The sequence below is a fragment of the Dermacentor albipictus genome, chromosome 8, assembly GCF_038994185.2.
Source record: "Dermacentor albipictus isolate Rhodes 1998 colony chromosome 8, USDA_Dalb.pri_finalv2, whole genome shotgun sequence".
Lineage (NCBI taxonomy): Eukaryota > Metazoa > Arthropoda > Arachnida > Ixodida > Ixodidae > Dermacentor > Dermacentor albipictus.
Window position 1 is genome coordinate 125,622,924 of NC_091828.1, and position 26,699 is coordinate 125,649,622.

The window sequence follows — 26,699 nt, forward strand, 5'->3', positions numbered from 1 at the left end:
GCATCATTTGTGGCAGCGACACAGAAAAGGCGTTTTGTATAGCCGCGACCTCTATGCACGGCTTCGGGACGGCAATAACGCGTCGCCGTCTGAATGATGTCGCGTCGCCTTTGGCGGGAGTTGTCGCCATAATCTCTAACCACGCGCACGCACACACATGCGTGTGACATATATCCCACAGACGTGTCTATATTCGCGCCCGGCAAGGCGCCATAAGCGGCTCGCGCAGGTAATGTGAGCCGGTGCATAATATTACGGAAATGCAGCTATACGCATTTCTTTGTTACATTCGCTTTGGTGACCGGGCGAGGCCGAGTTCTTGCTTTGCTGCATACTTAACGGGGTTCTTTTTGATGCTTGTTTCTTGCTTTGTCCAAGTAACCTTCTTTCAGCACAAAGTAGCCCAAGGTAGATCTAAACTTCTCGGTGTGGCGTTCTTTCCTACGAGTAATTGAAGCTGTAGAGCTTCCCGCTAAATTTCCCAGAGGCAAATCGGGTGCTGCAATCGTTCAACTAACATAAGACTGATAGTTACTACGTATCTTACCTTAGTGCTTGCGGCTTCGGTCGTTCTTATGGCTTTATTTATTTCGCGGTATCGGTCCTTATTGGTCTAAAATTTCAAGCAAGCCTACTTTTGCAAACGCAGTAAGACTGTGTGCGCATGCAGAATCACTGCGAATTGTTGCGTCTGTAACGGGCTATTTTGTCGAAATGATCGATTTGTAAAGTCTCAAGAGCGTTTGAAACCAAAAGGACGTAGTTTGTGGACAAATACGCGTACTATATATCCATACTTACTATGCGGTGTGAGCCGCCATGCTTGCAATTTCCATAGACAGTAGCGCCACAGTGTACTATAGCTGCGATTTCGGATGGAGACGTCCGGTGGCCGAGAGGCGGTCGTCTGTCTTGCAGGAAGTTATCGCAGTGCAATGTTAGAATCGTAAACCTTCCTAACCATGTCGCCCGAACGTATAGCATTATGACAGATACACGATGACGGTGGAATTGGAAACCTATCTATATTGTCTGTGTATGCGGCGTGCTGCCGCCGACCACGAACTGGGTTAGATTCTCGCTGTGGCGGGCACATTCCGACGGGGGCTTCAAAACTCTCGTGTACCAAGCTTCAAATTCACCAGATGTCCAAAATCCTTCTGGAAACCTCCGCTATACGGCGTCCTTCATATAGCAATCGACAAAGCATCGCTATGAGGCGTTAACCCGCATCAGTTAGCGGCACATATCGTGAGACGACGCAAGGTCATTCCCAGTGACACGCAGGGGTTTTCGATTTGTCAGCTAAGATTGCCTGTGGCAGCTGCTGTGTCCCGATTGAAATTACGTGTAAGGCTGAAGGCGGCGCACGGAATCTTTTTTTTTTTTTCCAGCCACGTAGCGCCGTCGCGTGCATTCGCGATGAGCGATCGGTAATTCCGGGCAGAATATGCTGCACTTGGTTATCATCATAAACAGTTTCGTACAATTACTAGAGGGTACTGGCGCTAGTGTCTACGGGAGCTGCCAGCACACCAAGGTGGTCCAGCTAGCGTGAGAAGGATGGGTTATAGTACATGCGTTCGCCTAAACTTTGTCCTTCTGTTGCTTTAAACAGCTTCGGGACTTTGCAAACTGACAATTCTCACGAAAGTAATGCGTTATGATCAACTAAATAAACATTAAAATTGCCTGACGGCAGTGTTCGCACACAGGACCTAGCACAGAAGCCCGATATTTTAACCGTCACGCCACAGACGCATGGACAAGCGGAACCATGCAATTAGCAACGATTATGCGTGTTCGGAGTCTTGCCTTCTGTAATTAAAAAAAAAATTATAGTTCGCTCTCAAATTTAGGTCAATGAAAGCGGATAAAGCATAATAAACGAAGCCACAAGAATGTCTACAGCCACAAAACAAGAAGACCACTCCCGCTACTATAACATTCATTCTCATGGTGACTGGACGATCGCAGCGCAGTAGCCCTCTGGTAACTTTTTGTAGGAAATTTTCGTTACCAGTATCGGTGAGGTTGGGCGATCCCACGCACGCCGAAGGCGTACCTGAAAAAACGAGTTATGCGGTGCTCGCCGCCATCATAAGCTCGGCGTAATGACCACGCCGAGGAAAACGCGATCCTAAGTTCTTCGATGCGGTGTACGGGAATGGGGGTTTGACGTCAAACGTAAACACGTCAGCTACGTGCGCTCGGTCGTCGGAGGGAACAAGAAGCAAATGCCAAGGCACCTGCCGTGCGTGCGCCGTTCACGTAACTTTTACGCCGCTACGCGTTTTCCATTTTGTGGCTTTCTGTTCATCGAGCTGCGATATGTTGTAGACACGTGGTAGAAAAACGCGCTTGTTCAGTCGCCTCGCTTAGGGGATGACGTCTTTTACGGCGTCGTTTGGTTTCGATTTCAGCCGAAAGCGCGCTGGTCATCCGCAATGCATTATGATTTGGATGTCCCTGGCTGTGTCAGCCGATTAAGCAGCGCGCCTTGCTAAGCTGATAGCTTCAGCCCTCGCGTCACTTGAGGAGGTGGAAGAACCGTTGTTTCCCGACCGCCCCTGTACCTGGCTAAGTACAAAAAGAAAAAGACGATTTGCTAGAAACTTCGTAAGACAAACACGGGCGCATTGTTCTGCCCCGTTCCCGCCTGTTCCAGCAGAATTGTGCGTCCATCTGTTCCTACGTGTAGAAACAGACGTCCGGGAATGACGCTGGAACAGACGGCTGTCGTCTGTTTGGGCGTCGTTTCTTGTCTGTGAGCGAAGGCGGCAATCTCGTTTCTGTTCGAGACTCGAGGCTCAATCGGCCTCCTTTACTGAAACGCGCGTTGTGCGTGCCTTTTTCCGGAACGACTGCGCGCTAGCTGCCCCTGTTTATGAACAGCGGTGCTCCAGTGTGTTCTCCGTGTCTTTCTCCATTTTCGTTCTTGCTTGGCCTTTTCTTTGTTTTCTCTTCGGTTTCGTCGGGCGTTCTCGTTTTATTACAAAGCGGAAAGCTTTTATTAGAGGAGGCGCTCTCTTTTGTTCTCGCGGGGTCTCGTGCGCCTTCTGTGGCCTCGCCCCGTAGTACGAATGGCTCGGCGTGGGTGGCCCCTCTGCAGTATCGCAGTCTTCTGGAACCGGGTGGTCGTGGTTGCAGACGACGAACAGTTATATAGAAGGGCCCGTTTCGCTGCACCAGAAAGGCCGTTGAACTGAAAAAGAAAAATGGGAGCCGCGGATAAATAAGCTTTCCTAAAGTTCTTACTCGCGCACCTTTTGAAAAGTACTTGTTTTATTTAGATTCCCCGGCGTGCACATCTGTGCAGTGCGTATCAGCCAGCGGTTTGTGATATTGGCTAGCGTGCTCCGCGAATTTTGGCACGCTGACGTCAAATAATTTGTTTGCTGAGGAACGGCTTCCGCGGAGCAAACGATATAGTTTTGGCGTTGTGCCGTGTTTATCCCCGAGGCCGTTTTTCTGGCACCGATTTATCGATGCGCTGAAAAGCGTTCCGCTAAACGATCTTTTGTTGCCAAGTGCAGAAGGGTGGTTTGTTGTGGAGAGCTGATCCGTTTAGAATGTTTGAATTAAACGTTCGTTAGGCGCTGTGCTGCTTAGGGGGCTTTCGGGCGGTCTGGCTATATTTACATTTATCTGAAAAAAAAAAGAAAAGAGTCGGGCAGGCTATGTACTGCGTAAGATGAATTACCGGTGGACCATTAGGGTTACAGAATGGGTGCCAAGAGAAAAGAAGCGCAGTCGACGACGGCAGAAGACTGAGTGGGGCGATGAAATTAAGAAATTCGCAGGTGCAAGTTGGCATCAGTTGGCGCAGGACAGGGGTAATTGGAGATCGCAGGGAGAGGCCGTCGTCCTGCAGGGGACATAAAAATAGGCTGATGATGACGTATATATTTACAGGCAACGAGAACAAAGTAATAAATTTACATATTGACAGGAAAAACGATCGTTACATAGGTTGAAGGAAGAGTTAAATGGACATACACAACTCTAAGTGAAGCTCTTGCCACATGCTTCAGTCGGTGCATGAAAATGGGATGCATTAATAAACAGTTTCAACATAGCATTACTGCCGGCTGCTAGTGGCGCGCACCAAGCCTTCACGGGTGCTAATCTGCACCGCGCATTCACCTATGAGGCGTGGCGTATATTAGATAGCACCCGCGAATGCTGATAAGCGGCGCTATAGGCTGTAACTATTTAATACTACAAGTGTTTGAGCTCTAGCGCAATCATCGAGTAGGTGGCACTATGTTAAGCTATCACAAAAAAAAAGTACAGAGAAAGAAAGAAACAGACCTTTTCCAGGTTAGGCGCGTAGCCAAACTGGGGACAGTATTTTCGGTGGTATTTTTTTATTTGGCAAGCACAGGCTGGCAGCGGAACGTTCCACTTCGCTTGGAAAAGCTCAATGCGCCAGAGAGCCGGTCACACTTTTGCGAACCAGCTGTCAGCCGGGCGATGCGACGAAGACGTCTCACGAGGTTTCTGTTGACTTGTGCCGAATCCGCTTCGTTCGACGGCTTGACCCTCTTACTGGGGTCTAGCACTTCCTTTCTGCATATAACCTTCTATCCTGAAAACTTCTCGAGTGCTTCGCTAGCTCCGCATCGTTTAGCCTTTCGTCTGTCGCGTGTAGACCTCCGACTCGGAACCGGCCGGACGTTTGCCTTCTTCGCGACCTTGTTGCGGCTTCCGTTGACTTACGCGTGGGCGACTTTTTTCATCGTCTGCTAAAGAGCTTCCTTATCCGTGCGTCATTCATTTTTTTTTACATTTGTTTGTTGTTTACCAATCCCAGTGGCCAACCGGCCTGCTGCGCGTTCTGGCCAAGCACTGCGCTAACACCGTCCAGTGATATTAAGGAACCCTGACTTGATCCGTGTGTGTGTGACCTTTTAAGAGAGAGCGAGAACAGGCGTTCCGTTTTCAGCCGGAAGCGCTGATGTTTGTATGTCCGTTACGTCAGAATAGTTATTATGCGAAAATAACCAGCGAACTTCCGTCTTGCCCGCTGAACTTAACCTTTGACGTACTTTACCATCTTTGCATGGTTCACTCCTTCCGCTGTAGGCTCCGCTATATGCCCCCTTCTATACAATATTCCTTGTCTGCTGTCTTCTGGTCGTCTGCTGTACTGTTATCGTGATAATCAGCTTCTTTCGAATTGTTCCTTTATTGCTTTTTTTTTTCTTCGACATTGCAATCTGTCCATGGCTTTTCCGTTTCTCTCTCTGACTTGGCCCTGCGCCATTATCGTCAATATCTGCGCTTACAACGCGTCAGTTTCTTGGACTTTAATGCTCCTGTGGCAGCTTGGCTTCTTTATTTCTTTCCTTTTTTTTTTCGTCGCCTGCTCGTTCAAGTTTTCGGGTGCCCTCTATCTGCTGCAGCACAGGGCCTCCGCATGCATGGCCGGCTGTTCGTCTGCTCCTGCTGGCGGAGTTTCTGCTCTCGTTTTGTGCGCATCCCCCCCCCCCCCCCCAGCCCACCCGGCCCCGTGGTTACCCGTGGTGTGGTCCTGGCGCGTCCCCCTTTTTCTTTCCGAACCCTTGGAATAGCTCGGCGCGACCGCAGCTGTTGCCGCATCCATTTTCCGTTCCATGACAGGCTTCCCTGACTGTTCCTTCGGCGCTCCCCTGGCGCTAGTTTTCTTCTCGGCATACCCTGACTTGTGGCTCTTCTCTGGGATTTGTTTCTTTGCCCTGGGTGTTTTGAGCGCAAGCCCGTTCTTTTTTGCCGGTCTTTTCACGCGTGCCATTTCGGAGCCGGCACGGATTTGCTGCTACCTTATCCCGGTGTCGTGGAAGCTGACTAGCTGGTCAAATTGCCGAACGTAAATTGCGTAGTTTAGGGTCGCATATCTTTCGGTGCAAAACCTGTATAAAGTACCGGCGATTTCCAGGTTGCTCTCCTATGGCATTCTGCTGCTTAACCGAAGGTCGCGGGTCCGATTCCCGGCTGTAGAGGTCGCATTCCGATTTAGGCCGCTATGCAAAAATGCGCTCGTGTGCCATGCACCGGGACTGAGTGATCAGAAATCGAGGCGAAGGCCCCCAAGGACCACATATGGGCGTCTCCCGTAGGTAGCACCTGCGTTGATCAATCAATCAATCAATCAATCAATCAATCAATCAATCAATCAATCAATCAATCAATCAATCAATCAATCAATCAATCAATCAATCAATCAATCAAATCCAATCAATAAATCGAATCCAATCAATAAATCAATTTGCATGAAGGACGGTACGAGAGAATGCATGCATGTATCTGTGGCCTAATGGGCAGAGAACCGGGCTGGGTCTTGGCTGTGGGCCCTAGTTCGGTCACACAAGGTGACGAGCACGAACCTATTGATTGCGACGTACCTGGTGTGACAAAAAGCAATCTGTATGGTTCTTCATTAAGCGCCAGTGCACTCAACTAATACCCTAATCAGACGTACAAATTTCGTGACAATTCGAGCGAGTGCACTTTACCTCGCTAAGTGTCGCTTTGGCGGCGTGGTGCTATAGACGGCAAAACGAAGTGTCATGCGGGATCAATGACAGTTACAATATGTGGACCCGTAGTGTTTGGTATACGATTCTCAGCAATGTTACTTTACGAACGGTTATGCAGTTCTATTATACGACAAATAAACCGCTTATTTACTAGAACCTTGCATTAAAATATAGAACTACTATTCTATTCATTTTAAGCCAATACTGTAGCCAGGAACGTATCGTCCAAGATCCAGACAATCAGAATGGCGGTCCACGTGTCAAACCATTTCATTGGTATCGGAAATGAACGTTTAAAGCATGTTTCAGCTTCCCATGTGACAACTCGAAATCACAAGAAATATGGTCTTAGAATTGGTCCCGACCTTGCATTGAGTGTTTTTATTTATTCTTGAAGCGCTCTCCTATCGAGGCTGCACACTTCAGCGCAGCGAACTCCTTGGCATGTGCACTGCACAGAAGTGCCACTAAACTTTCCGGCCGACCGCCTGCGAATGACACAAACGCCGAAGTGCAATCGCTCAAAGTTACAATAAACTTGCCCGTCTTGCTAAAGGTATTGCATGGTTTCGCCTCCTTTGAATTCCGCGCTGCAGTCCAAGCGAGTTGTGTCGTATAGCGTTGTGCACTGGGACGAAGAAGGCCATCAGGTAACCTGCCCCGTCTGCTCAGCACGTGCGAACATGATTGCCCAGAGACGGCTGACTGAATCAATGCGCGCAAATTTGTGCGACAGGTGCATCGAAAAATTACGTTCGTGCCATTAAGGCTAGCAGCGGGTGGTCGTTGAGACCTTCGTCGTCTGCCAGCTGCCGCGTCGCCTGCTAAAGCATTCTGCTCTCGCGCCGGAACCAAGCCCCGCCTTATGCCAACACTTGATATCGGAGCTGCCTCGCGAATTTTGCTTTGTTTCGCATTCCTGTTGAATGTACGATTGCGCTAGAACAGGAAATACACAACAGGACAACGCTGACTTCGAATAATTATGATTGAAAAAAAAAAACCATCCATTTCCAGTCTTAATTTGTCGAAAACAAGAAAACGATCTGGCTTGGCAAGCATGCGCTCAAGTTGACAAGTCTTTATCGAAAGGTGACATTTCTTGTTCCGAAAGAGTAAGTGACGCCGCACTGACACCCATATATTTGGCGTTTCCTGTACAGACAGTTTTCTACAATTTATTTATTTATTTTTATTTCTTCTTTTATTTCTTTCTTGCTTTTCGCATTTTTTCAGTAACCTGTGGTTACTGAACGGCGGAGTGCATGCGCGTTTATTACACTCGGCATCTAAATGACTACCGTACATTCTTTTCTTTTTTTTTTGTGCTGTCTCGTTCTGTCATTGTCTTGTTCTGTCTTGGCCCACTGCGCTGCTTCAATTATACCTGCAACGTGAGGCAACTGGCCCAAATCAAGTTGTTGCCTTCTTGTTTCTGCTTCCGTTTCTTTAACATTTAAAAAAATCGTGCTTGGCGGGAGCTTATAAATGGCGCTTTTCAAAGTGGCGACATATTTTATACCATTCTTCTATATATTGTACGCCGACCGATATCCCGGTGGACCGGTTCCACGCTGTCCACCCCACCATGCACGATCGAGGAATGAATATAGAGTGAAGTTCGTGGTAGAAGGTCGACTGGCTTAACTTATAGTTCGTGAAACGTTGATGCATGTTGATTACGGCACGCTCTGTCGACCCTTGACATCGAGCGAGTACACGGTTTCATTAGCTGTCGCAAACACGTCGTCGCGGCCATATACGGATTATCCTCATCATGGGCCTCTTAAAGGGGCCGGGTGCGGAGTCGCTTCTTTTATGTATGTTCCCAGTTCACTTCTCTCACGGCAATGGAGAAACGGGCCAGCAGGAAAGAGGGGGAATAAGATGAAGTGTCTGCCCGCAAGGCACGGGCTCTTTTGGAGGTCCCAACTTTATCGTGTTACGGTTTTACTTACTCCACCTGCGTCCTTCTTTAACGTCGTTCCTATTTTCGTACATTTATCTCTTGTCTTTCGCTATCGTTTTATCTTCCTGCCTTCTTCGGTTTTGTTCTCACACCGCCGACCGTGCCCGCTTAATTTACCTAATCAAAAGGTTCATCGGAGCACTTTGCGTTTGTGCATAGCGCTCCTTACATAACCTCTACGCCGTCTAATGCTCTTGGTCGATTTCGCCGGTCTCTTTTTCTTTTCCTTATTTTAGGCGCCCTCCTAAAATTAGCCACCGACGTCCCGAGCTGCCAGAAGTGAGCTTCGCATCGTCGTCTGCTCCATGACCCGTGTGGAGCAGACGCCGCCGCCGTGAGTGCAGCAGACGATACAGAGCGATGCTCTGTAGCTACAGCCCGCGTGGTCTGCTGCAACAAGGCCACGAGAAAATGGGTGGCCTTGGTGTTGAGATGAGACAGTCGGACGAGGAGGGTGCGTATAAAGGTCGCGGGCCTTCTGATAACACCTCTGACGGACAGGCTATAAAATTGCGGTTCTTTTTATTCACTTTTTTATTTTTACGTTCGTAGCCGTCGTCTGCAGCGGCTGCTGCAAGCGCTCCATGCACGTGTGACCTCCTTCCGCGGCATGCTATATATCTGACGCCGTGTAGTTCATCTTTCATAGGGAGGCTGCGGGGGTGTTCGACGATGCGTTTTCGTTATTGGCAACCGTAGCACGCCCTCTCGACGGGAGACATAGCAACTTTTTGACGGCTTTTGTGAAGCAAACGAAGTGCGCGGGCGTCGCCATGTTTATCAAGTCTGCTCGCGGCACGTCACCCATACGTGCGAGTGATGATCCATTCTCTCGACGTTTTAGTCTTTTTTTCTAAAAAAAAAAAAAAGGTATCGAGCGAGTGAGTCCATTTGTCTGATGAGGCGATGCATCATTTGCGTTGTGTTATGGACTGAGGCTGCGACGAGGTGTTGGTCTGTGCTAGAGCTGGTAGGAAAGAAACAGGGTGGAAGGGGGTAAAGGGAGGGTCAGAAAGTGAGCCAGCTGCTCGCGTTAGCTACAAAAAAATAAACAACTTCGATATTTTTGCATCTGATGCGTAACTCCTTCACTCAGCTAAAACCTGTCCATTGCTGAATACAGATAGAAAGGTTTGAATTTAATTCCCAAACAAGAAATATTAGATAATGTACGTACTACAGCTTGACGATCTATGTTATTCTCTAAGCATTAGGCTTTCTACAGTGCAGCTATGCGTCGAAAGTAGGTATCGTGTTCCATTTTCTGTTATGTATGTAATGTTTGAATTCATTTCTGTCTACGTCTGCACTGTATACCAGCAGTCCTTGTGCGATCAGCTGAATTTGCGAAATCTTTCGGCAAAATACATACCGCGCATATAATCTTGCCGAAATCTGGCACGATTTCGGCGAGTGGCCTGTTATCCAGCAATCAAAAGCGAAGATAAACCGGAACAATATTGTTGAAGAATACGGGGCGGTCCGCAGCGCCATGATCGTCGAGTATGACCCAGATAACCCCTGTGGCGGGACGCGGTGTACTCTTGTGATCACCGTTGGGATGAATGCCAAACACAGCGTGAAGAAAATCGCGGGGAGCTGTTGCTCCGATTTCGCGGAACTGCGCGCGCATCTGCGCTCGCTCTAGCGCGCGCCGCCTACACGAGACTCGCAGGAGACCGAATGAGATCGGCCATGTAAGTCTTGCGAGACGAGAAGAATACTGGTCTTTCGGCGGCGCACGCTGTGATGCAGACGACACAGCGGGCAGACGTTGATGCCCTGTCGTCTGCTCAGCGTCGACCGGTCTTCGCGTCGTCTGCTACCGCGTTTTGCTTGGCAGCAGAACGAGGTCGTCGTTTGTTGCCATTGCGTGCGGATTGCGCATGCCTCTTGAGCTTTATTTGACGCGCTCCTTCAGCATGCTTTCTTGTAATTTTAGAATTTTTTTTCGTCGGATTGCTCCCGCACGTGGCAATGATTTCGTCAGATGTATAGTTCCTTTGTTCTTTTTTCTCCTAGCGCATGCGTGCGATCACTGTTATTTCTTCTTTCTGTCTCCACGTCTCGTGGGCGTGTTTTGAACGCTAGAACGCGCTTGCGATGGGGTTGGAAGAGCAGAAGGCGCTGCTATTCGTGCGTGGGAGGCGATTCGATTTGAGCAGACGACGGCGCAAGTGCCGCGTGTGAACGTCGAGTACTCGAACGTCTTATTGCATGCATGGTATCTATCTCTGTCGCTTTATTTTACTTGTCGGCTGCTACTTTTCATGGCAGCCCCCTGTCATTTTTGCGTTCGCCCAGCGTGTCTTGAATATGTCAACGCTTGTTCGGCGCCCGAGACGAGCCGCGACGGGTGCTCTGCCTCGTGTACGCACGCATGGGAACTGGGTCGTCTGCTTCTCGAAACTGCATCGTCTACGGCACACAGTTCCACCCCTCCCCCTTTCTTTTTTCATGTTCACTTTGTTTGTGTGATTGTATAGGCACTCGTCGGATAGATTTCTTGTAAAGAAGTCGGATCGATTTGGTGACACGTTACCTATAAAATTGATGACGTTTGCCTTTTTTCGCTTATTTTTTCCTTCTCGTACATCTTTTGAGACAGCTGCGACCTCAGTTGACATTGAACGAACGGTGCGCGGCTGCGGGTGGGTCGCGTCTTCCGCAGAAGACGCGACCCACCCGATAAGAGCAGATGACACTGTTCCCTCCCACGCTGCAAAATGACCTCTGCGCAGGACGCGAACGTCTTGCGTAGTGGCGAGGCGTTTATGTAAACGACGTCATTTAGCAGATAGAGAAGGCTAGCTGCAGGCTGTACAGTGTGCGGTGGGTAATTTAAACGCGACGAAGGCGAAGGTCCTTAGGGGCGTGCGAGCGCCATAGCTGTTCACTGTGCCGAGGAAATGCAACGCCACGCTGGTGCATCACAACGTCGTTTTGTCGTGCCTGCGAACAAGGAGTCGTTATACCTTGTCTCGCACTATGTTCCTTGTATTACTGAGGTACGTTGCGCGCTTCTGTCCAAGCGTCGTTGCGTCGTTGTTCTACTTTGCTCACAGAGACGTCGACGGCGCTCGTTAGGAAAAGTGCAGCGGTTAAAGCTGTCCTAAACATAAAAGCTTGCGTACTGGAAAACTAAAGGTTTGCTTCAGCCTGAGCCAAGGAATAAGGCGCAGTTGCAGTCTACAATTCCTCGCGAGTTAAATACGCTTATTTGATTGGAATGTACGCGCTGCTGCAGCAACGCCTGTCGACGGAGCCACGTAGACCGATTGACTGTCAGTCAGAAAATTTTAGTACATGTAGCGATAAGAGAGGAGAATCGCTTTTGTAGCCAATTGTATAAGTACGGTTTGTACTCGTACTGCAACATGTCATGTTATGATGACGACGATGATAGTGGTAGCGGGGCTGCTTTTTTTTTTTCTTAAAATGATTGACAGAAGAGATGAGATATTTACTGTCCCTTCTTTCCTCGATATCCTTGTCAAACCTCATCGATGCTTAGATCGGTCCTCTATTGCTGCACTACTACAACACCGTCTTCCACCATCAACGCTTCATGCAGCACAGCGGAGGACCATCATCGCTACTCATTAAGCACTGATAGCCGCCGTCGTTTGTAAAGCTGCAGTGAAGACTGGTTGATGGCTCGTCGAGCGAATAACGAAATCGAGGTAACGGAACACGGGGAACGCGAACGGAACAGCCGCAGTGTATCTCTATGTTTGCGTGCTTATGTCATTCTCGTAATCCCTTGGTCCCATTAACGGGACCGTCAGTGTGTAGCGTACGAAGCAGCCAAGACAAACGCGTGTCCCTCGAAGCGCTCGTACACAATCGTGCCGAACGACTCGTTGCCGCCTGGTGCGGCAAGGCAAGCCGGCCGGGTGCCTTTTTTCGCCAGCACGCGTCGCATTCTTCGGCGTGGCACGTGTAGCACACTTTCCCTCGTGTTCTCAATACCTCTCGCGTATAGCACAGACCGCGCACGCCGAAGTACACATAATACATGCACGGACAGCGTGCCTGAGGCGGATGCTCGCGGGTTCTCTATCGGGAAGTTGTTCGTCCCGACTTCGCCGGATCAGTATGAGTGCGGGCGTGTTTATGTTGCTGCGTGCGTCTTTTGTCCGTATGTGTGTGTGCGTGTGTGCGTGCGCGCGCGCGCACGGGTGGTAGTAGCGAGCCGTCCCAAATGCATGGTCACGATCTCCGTGTATTCCCGACGTTCTGCGGTTGTGGCGGCGTCCCTGTGTGCGCTGTGCGCGTATAGCAGCAGCCCCAGCGACCGCGGCGTTTGTTGTGTACATACGCCTATCTCCGTGCACGCCGCATATCCTTTTCTCATTACGTCTCTCTGCTCAGCCTGTCTTTTGAAGTCTGCCTCGTTTCCGCCTCGCTGACGTCGTTCGTGCCCTTTTGTGGCACGTGCTCTCTTTTTCCTCTCTCTCTCTCTCTTTCTCGTGAATCGTGGTAAATCACATCCCCTTCTTCGATGCACATGGTCCGACGCTTTTCCTGTTTCCGCCGTCGCCAGGTCGATGAACCTTCGTCTCTCATTAGCTGTCGCTCTGATTGTCGCACACGCGTGACGGCGAGTGCGGCAGGTTTTATGCGGTGAACTTAGATTATGACAGTCGCTGTACTGCCTGTAAATGTCACTGCGTGGTTATTTAGGGAGTTTGACGGTAGGCTTCGCGCGGAATTTGACGCTGTGGTGAAGCCGAAATTCCATCAGTGGGCTGGCTGGTCTGGCGATATTTGGTGGAAACTGATATGTAAGGGTAAGTTCAAAGGAGAGCACCTTGTAGATAAAACGGCTTGACAAACGAGAAACGGAGCGCACGCGACACAGCACGAGCGATGTCTTATCAACTCGCCAAGGCAAGAAGACGAGCTCGTCGAGTCGCTGAAGACAAGTAGGTTCACGCAGAGTGGAGTTGAAGGAGGAATGCGAGGAGGAGATGGGGCCCCTTGTGAGAGAAACGAACTGCAAAAGGGCGCAGCGCTATGGGCTCTCGATGGTTGGCACTGCATCTTGCATAGCGGAGACAGCGCGGGAAAGGAGGGTTGATACTCACGACACGAGTGCTGTCAATTACGCGAGCGCTTCCACTACAAGACGCAATACCAAGGAGCCCTGTGTCGTACCGTTTTGCAAAGGAGTGGTCCATTCCTTTCTTTTTTTCCCCTTATAAATACAAATTAGCACTAGTGCGGCACCGTCCCGAGTTTTCCTTGTGCGGCAGCTTTGACGCATAGCGTACATACCCACACTGTGGCTAAGAATCTTCGAGAGCATGAAGCTTTTAATTTTCTCATGGTGTGTTTAATCAGTGGAGAAAGAGAGAGTAACGTTTTCCGAATCTGGAATTAGCACACACGAAGCGTTTAAAAAAATTATTATAATGTCATATCGACGCCGTCTCGCTGGCGTTATTGCTCCACCGACGCTGGCATTGGCAGAGTCGCTTGCTGCGCATGGTCGCGGAAAGGTCTACAATTATTGTCTTTTCCATCGTGGCGCGAGAACACCTCTCTGGACTATTGCGTCTGTTGTTACATATGGAGCTGTTTCCTGCGATTACTTCGAGTTCCCCAAACCACTTCGAGTCGCAGCACAGCTAATTGAGGAATGCCGAAGCAGGAAAGCACATTCCAGAGGAGCGGCCGAGCAAACAAGTTTAAGGCAACAAGTTCACGTGCCAACAAGTTCGTGCGGCGCCGGGATTAGCAGGTGGGCCTCGGACAATGGAGCATGAGCAGCCCTCCCCTTCTCCTCGTTAGAAGTGCATTGCCAGTCTGCGGGGCAAGACCGCAGAGAGCCGCCAGGTGTGACACCGCGACACGGGCGCCTACCATTGGCTGAAAGTGGCGTCATCGGAGCGGACTCTCCCGTTGGTCAAACATGACGTGACTTACAGTGCTCGAAGGGTTTATAAGAAGCCTTCCAGAGAGACCTGAGCATTCTGGGACAATGCCCTGATTCCCCGATTCACCTCTCTCGAACTTCTTGCCGCGGGCCGCAGCGTCCGAGTTGCTGCCGGCCCGTAATGACTGTACGACTGGTACTTGACGTCTCACCTCCCTGTACATAATGTAGAATAAATACTCCCAAGTTTTTGGTTTTCATCCGCGAAGTCCGTCCTTCAAGCCCTACACTGTGCTGACGATGGCCTTGCTGCTTTTGAGCGGGTGCGCACGGAGCTCTCGTTGGAAAGGGTTCGTCCGTGTCCCGACTTTTCTTTCTTTTCTTTGGCGTTTTCGTAGCGGCTGTTTCGCGCGTTTGGAGTGTGTTCTTCTGGTGTATAAAGTGTTCCTCATTGCTCACCTTCGAGAACTGGCGTAGCACGTTTCTGCCTGCAACTCGCGTTGATCCCGGCAGAGGGCACGAGGGGGCTCGCGCCCTCCTTTGAGCTGTCACCGCTGTGCTCATCACTGTCTGTTCATCAAGCGAGGGCCGACTACTGGCCTCGAGGGGGAGAGAGAGGGAGATGTAAAAAGCGAAGGGAACAAGCGCCTCTGTCTGCCTCGCTGTACACTCTTCCATTGCCGAACATCGCGAAGACCGAGATCAGTGTTGACGTCCGTCACGGTCGGTCTGCGAGCTGCATAGCACGGTCTCTTTCTTTCCACCCATGATAGATGAGGTTTGGAGCGGTTGTTGCAAGGGGAAGGGAAAGGGAGAGCCCTTTTCTTTCAACCGCCCTCGGCGTCTGCGGGCCGCCGCCGAAGGCGCCGTCCGTGATGAACGACGAGTTTGAGGTACGGGAACGGCGACGCCATCTTGGAGGCGCACGTTGCGGCTACCCGATTGAAGAGGTGCAAAATCGAAGGTGCCCTCGCCGGCACGCCCGAGAGGCGTTTGACCCCCGACTCCGGCGACCCGCCTTGTTCTGTGCTTTTTGAGGTCCCTCCTTTTGTCTCTCTGCGTCGTTACATACCTGTCGGGCAGGTGGGGCGTTTGCGTGCCCTTAGAAAGGCGTTTTGACATTCTGTTGACACTAGTTTTCAGTGTGGTCTCTTTAGAGGGCACGTTGTATATTTCAACGCAAGCCTTTGTAACAACTCAGTCCGTGCCCTACATCTGAAGCTAGATTAGGTTCGGTACACACGCCTTCTGCCGTCTGCCGTTCAGCCTCTTCAGAACGGAGTTCCACTCGCAGAGGCGGGCGGGCGTATGCCACGGTTTGTATTCATCGATGCTGACCCTCGTTGTCTCGGCAAAGGCCCTTCAATACTGTGAGGTTAGCCCGTCGGTACATTAACTTAATTCGTTGCTCCATGACATTTTCATAGGCTCCGGAATCGCACTTTCGTCTATGTGTTGTCAGGGGTCACTCTCTGGTCCTCAGGCATTCGATGCACGTCTTCTACCGTGGCCACTGGCATCTTCTCATATTAAGGTCTGTGAACGCTGTTCAGCTCGCCTAACGGGGATAAACTTTTTGAAGGGTGTGCTTCTATACTAGTATTAATATTACTATTGTACTGAGGTACCGGTGTTGCAGTGCAGCTACAAGATTAGCAATTAAGCATGCAAGCGCGACACATTGGCTGTACGGCCATAGTGTTCGGCCATCGTGTACGAAAACCTTTACATACAGTGACAGTTTCACTGGTAAGTGTGTGGAAGAATAAACAGTGTGTCCGACCGTTCCACGTCACCCTTAATAAGAAGGCTAAAATAATACTAGACCGCCCTCCGGTTAGAATTGCATAGTTGTCCCAGTATTCCAATCCAAAGGCATGTAACGAGTTGGGTCGAGATTGCCTGATATACCGGAAACACACCGGCGAGCTGGATACGGGTGTGGCGGCGGCAGCCGCGTTCGTGCGCTTTGAGTTGGGTGACGTCAGCCGCATGAAAGAAAAAGTAACATTTCTTTCCTTTGTATACTTTACGTGGAGGGGGAGGGGGAGCGCTGACTTCAATGTTTCAGACTGCCATTCTTCTGTTTCTTAAGTTCACACACGCATGCGCACGCGCACGCGCGCACGCACGCACGCACGCACACACACACGCGCGCACACACACACACGCGCGCACACACGCGCGCGCGCACGCACACACACACACACACACACACACACACACACACGCACACGCACACGCACACACGCACACACACACACACACACACACACACACACACACACACACACACACACACACACACACACACACACAGCGTTCAACAGGACACACTGCCTTGCCCGTTTTTGCCAGAAACAACCAAAACAACACACACAGTGGTTCACCGTGATCATCGCGGCGTTGATGCGAGCACGCGCAATATTAAAGGCGGCCATACAACGCCAGTCACATTTCTACGCGGCGTGTCGGCGGATGTCGTGCCGCGCTCCGTCGCGCACCGCGAAGCCGCGCGACCTCAGCTGAGCGGCCGACTGAAAGAGGCCGAGCAAGGCTGTCGCTGGTCGTGAGCTGTCGTTGTGCGGGACGTCGTCGTCGTCGTCACCTGTGCCGTCATTGTCTCGCGACTCTGCTGCGGTGGCGCGACTCGACGCGAGTTTCGCCCTTTCGCACCTCCGTATGCGTGACTCAGGAGGCGGTGATTTCCGCCGCTCGCGAGATCCTTATTTACCTGCGCAGTGGGTTCGCCTTTCCTCTGACGCGAGTCGTTCCTCGGTGCCTGACGTCTTTTTGCCGGCAGTTTTCTCTCGTGCGGCGTGCCTGCTATTTTGCCTTAGGGGCGGGGCGCGTTCGTGCAATGTTTAGCGCGAAGTCGTAAACACCAAGATGAGAGTTTTCTGCAGAGCTAACTGTAGCTAGCTAGGCAACTCTCGCGCTAGTGGGTCTGCACGGTAACTGCGAGTATCGCTGTTCAGCCAGCGTGAGAATGACGACCGGTAAATAGATTTGCAGAGTGTGGGTGTCGGCCAGTTGGTCATTCATGATTTTGGGAAGTTGCCGCGAGAAAACACGAGACTTGAAGAAAGGGAGAACAGGAAGCTTCGTGTTCTCCCTTTCTTCAAGCCTCGTGTTTTATCACGGTAACTGTCCCTCCCACACGAACTCAGTGTTTACTCTCTCCCTTTCTTCCGCTTTCTATTCCCCTTTCCCCTCCCCCAGTGTAGGGTAGCAAACCGGATGCTGTTCTGGTTGACCTCCCTGCCTTTCCTACCCTTGTTTTTTCTCTCTCTCTCTCTTCCCAACATCATAATTAGATTTGCCTAAACGTATTCCTTCTGGCTTCGAACGTCTCTGGGATTTGGCGCATTGATCATATTCAGCAAGATGTTGCGGTATAAACGCGAGAACTGTGACACTTTGCCGTGATTATGCATGCACAGTGAAAGTTATTCCCTTCGTCTGTATTAAAAGAAAACGAATGTGCTTTCTTGGATGTTTATAAAGATAAATCATAATAAATAACACCTCAAGAACGTCTGAAGCTGCAAGCACGAAGTTTACACATATTCGTGTACTATACGTCGTTCCCATGGCAAACTACGTGGTAAACACGCTGTCCTTCACAGAGTTTACCATCTGTCAGTCGACGCGTCGGTAACATGGCTCTTGCGCCCCTTTAAAACTTGTCGGTAAACTTGCTGAAACCTATAGCTGTTGCAAGCTTGCTGAATGTCTTGTTGGCGCTACCGGACGTCCACAACGGACGCGACGGTTCCACCGTTCGTCTTGCACGCCTGCACGTTCGCGACTTATAAGTGCGCCAATGCGCAGTACGACGGGCTGAAGTGCGCTGGCGCATCGTACAGTATACGGCCGCAGAGAGTGGCTTTGTGACAAGGCAGCGCGAGGAGAGCGGGAAGCATATTTTTCGACGTCACACCAGCTGCTGTGTCATTGATTGATTGATTGATTGATAGACTGAGTGTAGCATTGGAAATAGGTTTGTAACAAACGGGTCGCCGGCCTCCGCGTAGCCCAATAATTCGTTGAAAAATTAAACGATCACATCAGGTGAAAGGAATATCCTTGCAATAATAAAGCAGTTTACTCTCAGACACGGCGAGTTTAGTACGATAGCAGTAGTAAAAGTAACACACACACACACACACACACACACACACACACACACACACACACACACGCACACGCACACACACACACACACACGCACACACAAATATATATATATATATATATATATATATATATATATATATATATCGAGACATGCGTTATGTTCCACAATGTCTAGGGTGTCAGGCACAAATACGTCCACCGTCGTCTAAGGAAAAAGTCCTGTGGCATAAATGGGATCAGTGATTTTAATACAGTAAGAAAAGAAAAGTCGGTAGCAGGTTACGTCTGCTTTAGCGATGTCGCGCAGAAGTCGTAACCGTCGAATTTTCTCATAATACAGGTGTAGTATACCATAAGTGTAGTATATAGCTACGCAAGAGTATTGGGCCGCGTTATCTGCTCTACACTTCATTCGTAGTCTTGCTACGACGATGCATGGCGCGCTTCTTTATTTTTTTTATCCCCACACCGGACGGAACCATATGGGACGGCGGAAGAATTGCGTCATGCGCGGCGCCGCAGCGCGCGCTCATCTGCTATCGACGCCGCCGCCTCATCGAAAGAACTACGCGCACCGGAAGAAGGCGCTTACCCCCTCCCCCCAATTAACGACTCCCTTTTTTTCTGCGTGCAGAGGCGTCGCGGTCCGGCGGCGCTCAGATGCGCGCCTTTTAACTAATACTGTCGAGGACTCGGGCAGCCAGCTATGTTCGAGAATAAAATAAAGCGACGCGTCGTGGGCACATCGCGCTGTCCTTTTACTTCGACTTTTTTTATTTTGATCGCCTCGAAATAACGAATATTCTTGTACAGCGCGATTTAGAGTGTTCCGACGTTTCTGGTTTTATTTCTTTGGTTCAAATAATTTCATTTGGATTTATTTTGCGTAAAATAAATTCATTACCGGAGGAAATGAATGGCTAAAAGCTAACTTTTTGGCAATTCACGCGCACGATTACCCGCGTGCGCCGATGACGTCACTTGGACGTCATCGTTTCGCCTCTACTTTCCTCCGCATCGCCCGCTTTTAAGCTGCGAAAAATTCGCAAACGGCGCCAGACTTTGGGTCTGTTTACTGTCGAACAAAATGTAATCCCCGTTTATTGATAACGATCATCTAGGCACCAATGGGTGCTCTCTAAATTTAGTGAAGTCGCGGGGGCCTCGTGTGCGTACTTGAATGTGGCGTCTTCCTTTCTTGCGACCTTTCGTGACTTCTAAAGCGTGTTTGGAATTCCTGTTCGCAATTCCTGACGTGTCATGTATACGAGTGGTGGATTCACTGGGTGTTTGCGTATTTTCGCTTCCTTTAAAGTTGTGCTCTTTTGGGCTTCGAAGGAGGATAGATCACATTTATTAAAACGCGTGGACTCTACCACATGCTAGACGCAGGTAGAAGCGTGACCGCTGTATTAAGTACGCATGCTGGCAAGAACTAAAGCGATACTAAAGTTGTGCTAAAGTGATACTGAAGTTTGGCTCGAAATGCCGGAGCTGGCGTCATGGATACTGTCGTGACAGCAAGATGCGAAGACAAATTTACTGACGTCGGTGTAACAATAAGTTCAGGTCTGACGACGTTTAGCATTAAAATGAATAATGGTAAGAGTGACTGACACGTTTGTTCTGGCTGGCGTTCTCGTCAGGCAGCCGCAGAGACCGCAGGGACGGAGTGAGGCAATTTATCATGACGTCCATGATGCATTCACAGACTACCAAGGGTCATGACGTCATGACGCTTGTTCGTTTGCTATATAGCAGCATAGCATACACCAGGAGATCCAGAGCGAGTCTCAAAACGACGTAATATCCTGTTCTCACGGGACCACCTTCTGCGTCATGACAGCGCGCGATGCAATAACCTCCCAGGAATGGAAACCGAAACCACACAAACACACACACACAAATATATATATATATATATATATATATATATATATATATATATATATATATATATATATATACACACACCGGCGAGTTGAAAATCTCAGCGTCACTTCCCGTATTGAGAATTGCATACAGATCAACGTGAACTAATAAATGATTTCGTGGCGCTTGCTGACGTTGAAGTATCTTTTTTCTTTCATTTTATTCATTCAACGGTTTGGGTAAGCCGTAGTGGATACACGAGCTGCTGAAGTTCCTAAGGAGCTGAAAACTTCATCTAGGGATTTCTTTAGGGGGCGCCGAAATCTAATTACGAAAAAGGCGTCGGGTTATTTGGGAGGGATTCCTTTCCTTGAGCAGGTTTCTCAATCTCCGTCATCGATCATCCCCCTTCCTTTCATCGAATTTCTCGCTTCTTTTCCTTTAAGGGCTTACATTCCCCCCTCCCTCGAGACCCCCCGTCTTCTGTATCTTCTGTAGAAGACGTGCTCATTCGCATTTGTTCATTTATTTTCGGTAAGAATGTTGGAGAGGTTGCGTATGGATGTTGGCCTTGTTTTTTTTTTCTTTTTTTTCAATAGAGCGGTTGGGAGAACAGATTTGGCACTGTACTACTTCGAAGGGGCGATTTAAGCTGCAGTCACGGCCTGCAATCTGCACCTGCCACTCTGCCGAAGTGGGAGCCGCTTTAGCATATCGCGAATGCGCCGTCATTTCAAATACAGCCCGAGTTTAGCAGGCAGCTGTGTCTTCGTTGCCCAGGAAGCCCCAACGTATCCCTGTTTATCGGCTCAGTCGGATACCTCAAGATGATAATTTAAGCCCAGGAAACTTAACGCAAAGCCCGTAGTGGCGTTCTTCGTACGTTGGGAGGAAGCTTCAGTTCTGTATAGGTAAGAAAGTGAGTTACTAATAAATAATTGCTATATTGATTAATTTGTAGCTCAAATATGGTTTCTCCTTCTTCTAATTATTATTATTATTATTATTATTATTATTATTATTATTATTATTATTATTATTATTATTATTATTATTACTATTATTATTACTATTATTATTCATGGATGTCACAGATTGTTTTAATTTTCCTTGACGTGTAACCGTGTTTGGACTTTGTGAGGTTAAATATGTTTACGAAGAACTGTAGGCAAAATTAATTTGCTCCGCCGCTCTCTTTTGCCGTAGCGCTTTCTCTTCACCCATTTAGTATTTCGTAATAGTTTCAAGTTTCATGTTTCACGTTATTATGACGTCGTGGTAGTCTGCGGTTTGTCTGTCATGTCGAATTCGGTTGCTTGTTTCTGATTACTTAGTGTGTCGGTGCCTGTAATAACAGCCATCATGTGTCGGTATGCGAATTGAGAAAGCAGCGTGGCGTCTTGACGCTGCGCCGAGTGGCGCACTACTGCGCATGCGCCCATCGGTGATATGGGGGGGGGGGGAGGGGGGTCTTGCATACGCAGCAATGCTGGGAAGCGCCGCAGTGTTTTGAGCGTTCGCCCTCGCCATTTCGCGCTTAGAATTTCGAGTCAGCCCCACATCTAGATTTTTGGGGCGTGGCCTGTATTATCGCGCTCAGCATGATATTGCTACACGCGCGACCGCTTTGCCACGCGCTTTCGCCTTGTAGCTCACATTGAAAGCGATATGACACGCTAGGCCAATATGAAAATGAAATCCTTAAATCTGTCCCAACTGCACTTTTGCAAACGTGCAAGTCTCTGCTATTATCGTGTGCAACCATCCTCGCGGTGGAACGTCTTAAAGTTGAACACAGAAACACGACGGGTTTATCGCGCCCTGAATGCTTTTTAGGCGGTTCCCTATCGTGTCGACGCATCGTGTCAAATGTGCCAAACGTGTACGACACACGAAGCCGAAAGGGCAATTTGTCCATTTTCGCCTTCTGCAAGTATATATAGCTTCTCCCTTTGAAACAGTCGATGCCGTAAGACGGTTTTGCGTGCTTGCATTGTGCCGGCCCATATACCTGAACGCGGCTGCCGTGGTGAGGAGTCGAACGCGCGACTTCGTGTTTTGCAACGCAACGCCGTATAGTCGAGCGCCTCCACAACAAACGCCTCTGCCACGAAACAAACGATCTGTATAACGAAGGCGTAATTCTGTCCCGGTTCTATTGTGATCTGTTCGGTGCGTGACATTTACAACGAAGTCACCTATATAACGAATTATTTCAGAGGCCCCAAGCATTTCGTTATAAAGGCGTTTGACTGTACCCGCGTGGGCCACCCGCAGCAAGTTTACACCTGCGATGGACAATTGCTGCTGCATGCCTGGCGCGGCGCAACCCCGACTCCGTTTCACGCCCAACTAATGCAACGCGCTTTCCACGGTCAACTTTGCCGTTGTAGGACACTTTGTCAAGTAGCCGCCGGAACGGTCTTGCTTTATTTCTTTTTTTTTTTTCGTTATGTGAAAAGCTAAGCAATAAGTGCGTCTACTACGTCGTTTGTGCGCATGCAGGGCGACATTCACTTCCGCAGGATGTGTGTACAATGACGCTGAGGTTACGAGTTCCTTGTTTCTTTTTTTTTTTCTCCCCTTCCCCACGCGGCCGACCTTTCTTCTCTTCGTTGATGGTTCGATGCACTCGTGCTGGGAATCGGCGTAAACCGGAAGCGCGTCGCGCGGCTCTGGCTTTCAGCGGCCCGCGTCGGCGCGCGCGCTCCGTCATCTCATCTGCAGCGCGCGCTCTCCGCGTCGGTAGTTCCGTGCAGTGTTCTGGTGTATGGGCTCCGGTATTGTGGCGTGACGCATTACTCTGGCGTGAGAACGTTTCTATGGATCTTTGTGTATATATATATATATATATATATATATATATATATATATATATATATATATATATATATATATATATATATATATATATATATATGCACACCACAGCGCAGCTTTCGCGTAAACGTACTCGGTTTGCGCTCGGCGATGGTTTTTTTAGAAAAGCAAGACACTGGGAGTTTTTCCGGCAGCTTGAGTTTGGCGGAAGTAGGTGCCGTTTTCTGTACAGCGGTCGATTTCCGCCGTGTTGTCGAATTCCTTTACTTCGATTAAACAGTGGTACGTGCGACCGTTCATTTTTTACTCTACTGTGACTCTTTTCTATGCGCCTAATTGCATTATTATTATTATTATTATTATTATTATTATTATTATTATTATTATTATTGTTGTTGTTGTTGTTGTTGTTGTTGTTGTTGTTGTTGTTGTTGTTGTTGTTGTTGTTGTATGTCTCCGTGTTGTAGGTGTATGGTGCCCGCTGTTAATTTGCCACTGGGAGTGGCGCTTGATTTTTCCCAGCTCATATAATTTCTTAAACAAACGTCTCCGTGTGTTGTTGGGGTTGAGAGAATCGAGAATGGAGTGCAGTTAAATAAATAAATAAATAAATAAATAAATAAATAAATAAATAAATAAATAAATAAATGCTTCACTTCCGAAAGAAATGTGGGAGAAGAAGGAAGGAAGAACAAATGCAGAAGGCAGGGAGGTCAACCAGAATAACGTCCGGCTGGCTACCCTTCGCCGGAGGAATTCTTGAGGAAAAGAAATGTGGGGCGTCCAGGCGAAAAGCGGCGAGGAACCACTTTTGAGCGCACCGGAGCGGCCGCTTACATGTCAGCGGTGCACTCGTATTAAAGGTGTGCGGGTGCAATAACCAAGTGGTGGCACACATGCTAGGGCACAGTAGTGTGGTACATTGCAGTACAGCCTCAGATCCTGTTCTTAATTGTTACGTCTGACATAGGCCGCATGTATACGGCGCGCGCTGATTGCCTGACGCAGCGGAAGTGGACTTGAAGAATAAAACTTGTAGGCAGGCGGCAGCTACCGATCAACTATTTCTTCTTATTTGCTTTTTCTTCTTTCTTCTTTTTCTTTTCTTTTCGCGTCAACTTTGTGTCACGCTAGAGCATACCTGAAAGGTGGATTTCCGTTATCAGGCCTGAATGCCGTTTTTCTTTATTATTATTTTTTCAGCTGCACCAAACCCTAAAATGTTGCCTGTGGCAGGTAACACAATTCTAATTCTTGATCTAACTTACTCGATCAGGTGGTCATTACTACTGCGAGCAACCAAAATACGTCATTGAATAATTAACGTAATTACGGCAATTAACTTTCGAATTATTAACATTGCGACCACTATTTCAATCTACGAATTATAGCCGGTGAGTTCGCGAGGCGTATTCACTTGGAACGAATTCTCAGGACTGCACCAGTTCCGAAATATTAATTTTCAAATTGTGCGACGAAATGCGTTACTGTTCCAGTTAATAGCGTTTTCCTTAAAAAAAGAAAAAAAAAACTGAGACGCCGCTGCATTTAGTCGGACACTGTGAAAATTAATATCTCGAAACTGGTGCAGTCCTGACAATTCGTTCCAAGTGAAGGCGCCTTGCGAACTCGCCGGCTATAATTCGCAGATTGAAATAGTGGTCGTAATGTTAATAATCGAAACGTTAATTGTCGTAATTACGTTAATTATTCAATGACGTATTTTAATTTGTCGTAAAAGTAATGACCGCCTGATCGAATGATTTACACAGGGATTATAATTGGGCTATCTGCCACAGGCAATTTACTTCTTTAATTTCGGTGCAGTTAAAAAAAAAAAAAAACACCCCGTGTATAGCGTGGTATATATAATATAATCGAGTGTAGTACAATGTATTATGTGATGTATACTGTTGTGCAGCATAGCACAACATAGTCTGCTCCAGTATAGTAGAGTGGTAGTCCATCATTGAAAAGGACTCCAGCTTCTAGCGCTTGACTCGTCTCCTGACTTGTCGGGCGTCCTTCGCACTGCACTTAATTTACGGAGTGCACTGAAGCTCAGCTACCACGCGTAAAAGAACAGCTGCTGAAGTGCTCTTTGGTTGCTCCGGCAATGGCGTGAGAGAATGAAAAAAAAAAAAGAAGAATGCGGCGGTTCGAGAGAGATATATCCCGCTCACGCCGGCACTTACCTGTCTATGACGTCAACCGGCCGCACTCTTTTTTTTTTCTTTCCCGAGCGTAGCCCGTTAAATGGCGCCTCTACAGTGTGCGGCGTTGATAGCACCGGGATTATTTTATTGTTTTGTAGTTACGGCAGCCCCCCCCCCCCCCTTCCCGCTTACGGCGATTGCTACGGTGAGAGCGAGCGAAGCAAGAAAGCGCGAGGAAGGCACGTGAAGTGGTTGCTTCAGCAAGTCACTGCACGTAAATTAATGGTTTTTTGCATGTTTAAATGAGCTGTTTAACTGCTCAGAGTCGTCAAATTGTCATGCGTTGCATAATTATTAAGTGCATGGTCGTTCACGTTGTTGTTAGAGAAACCGATTTATTATTTTATTACCGAGCCGAGGGAAAACCGTGAATTATGGTCGCTGTGTTAATATTAAGGAGAAGGCACATCCACTTCTCAGCCCAGCGGGACGAGAAGGCCGAGGAGTCCCTGATGTGAGGAGAAACCGTGGGCTCGGTTTTCCCAAAGCACTCTGCTATGGACGAGCGCACGGCAATTTGTAGCCTTGCGCGAATTGGGCATTGTTTCGGTTTACGACTTCGGCGTGGTTTCCGATCTGCTGGCGCACGGCGGCGCTTATGGGCAACCAGCGCTGAAGCTTCGCGTGCCGACAGCAGCGCCGTAACACACAGCCTAGTGAGCGGTAGACACAGTTTCCAGTAGCACACGCAGTGATTTCGTGTCAGCAAATTCACCGATTGTCTTGAGTCACACTTTTCACGGCTCCTCAAACGGCAGGGAACCGACGTGCTAGGACGTAGCAGCGCATGCGCTCTACGCAGCGCGCATGGCCATGGACAGAACTTGGCTGGCCGCATCGGGCTAGACAAACATTGATACAGGCGCACGTTTCTTATCGCTAAATATGTCGTGCCATCTTCGTAGCCTCCCTATCGGACGGTTTCAGCATATTTTAGTAACGCATGAAAAATGTCGTAGCGCCTCCTGGCCAGCGCTGGTTCCCCATACTGTAGACGCTTTTGCGGTTCACGTCGGCATGTGATTGGGCGCAGTCTAGCTTCTTTCCCGAGACTGCCTGTCGGGTTATTTATCTGGCCGGTCCCGTTGAGTGCGTGATGCCGTTGACCTTGGGAGTCGAGAGGACGCGCACGCACTGATATGCACTGCGCCGCTTATCGCCTAAGTGTGCGGCCCTTCGCCTCCATTCGGGTGTTTTAGAGCAGCGCCTATCTCTCGCGAGGCGATAACGGAGGCTTTCCGAGACGGAACTCTTACCTGCCACATTGTCTGACAAGATGA

At 48.9% G+C, this 26,699-nt stretch overlaps 1 protein-coding gene across 1 annotated transcript in view; it reads left to right on the forward strand.

Moving 5' to 3' along the window:
• LOC135900747 (caskin-2-like) overlaps positions 1-26,699 on the forward strand; it is a 319,002-nt gene that overhangs the window by 151,685 nt on the left and 140,618 nt on the right. The window lies entirely within an intron of this gene.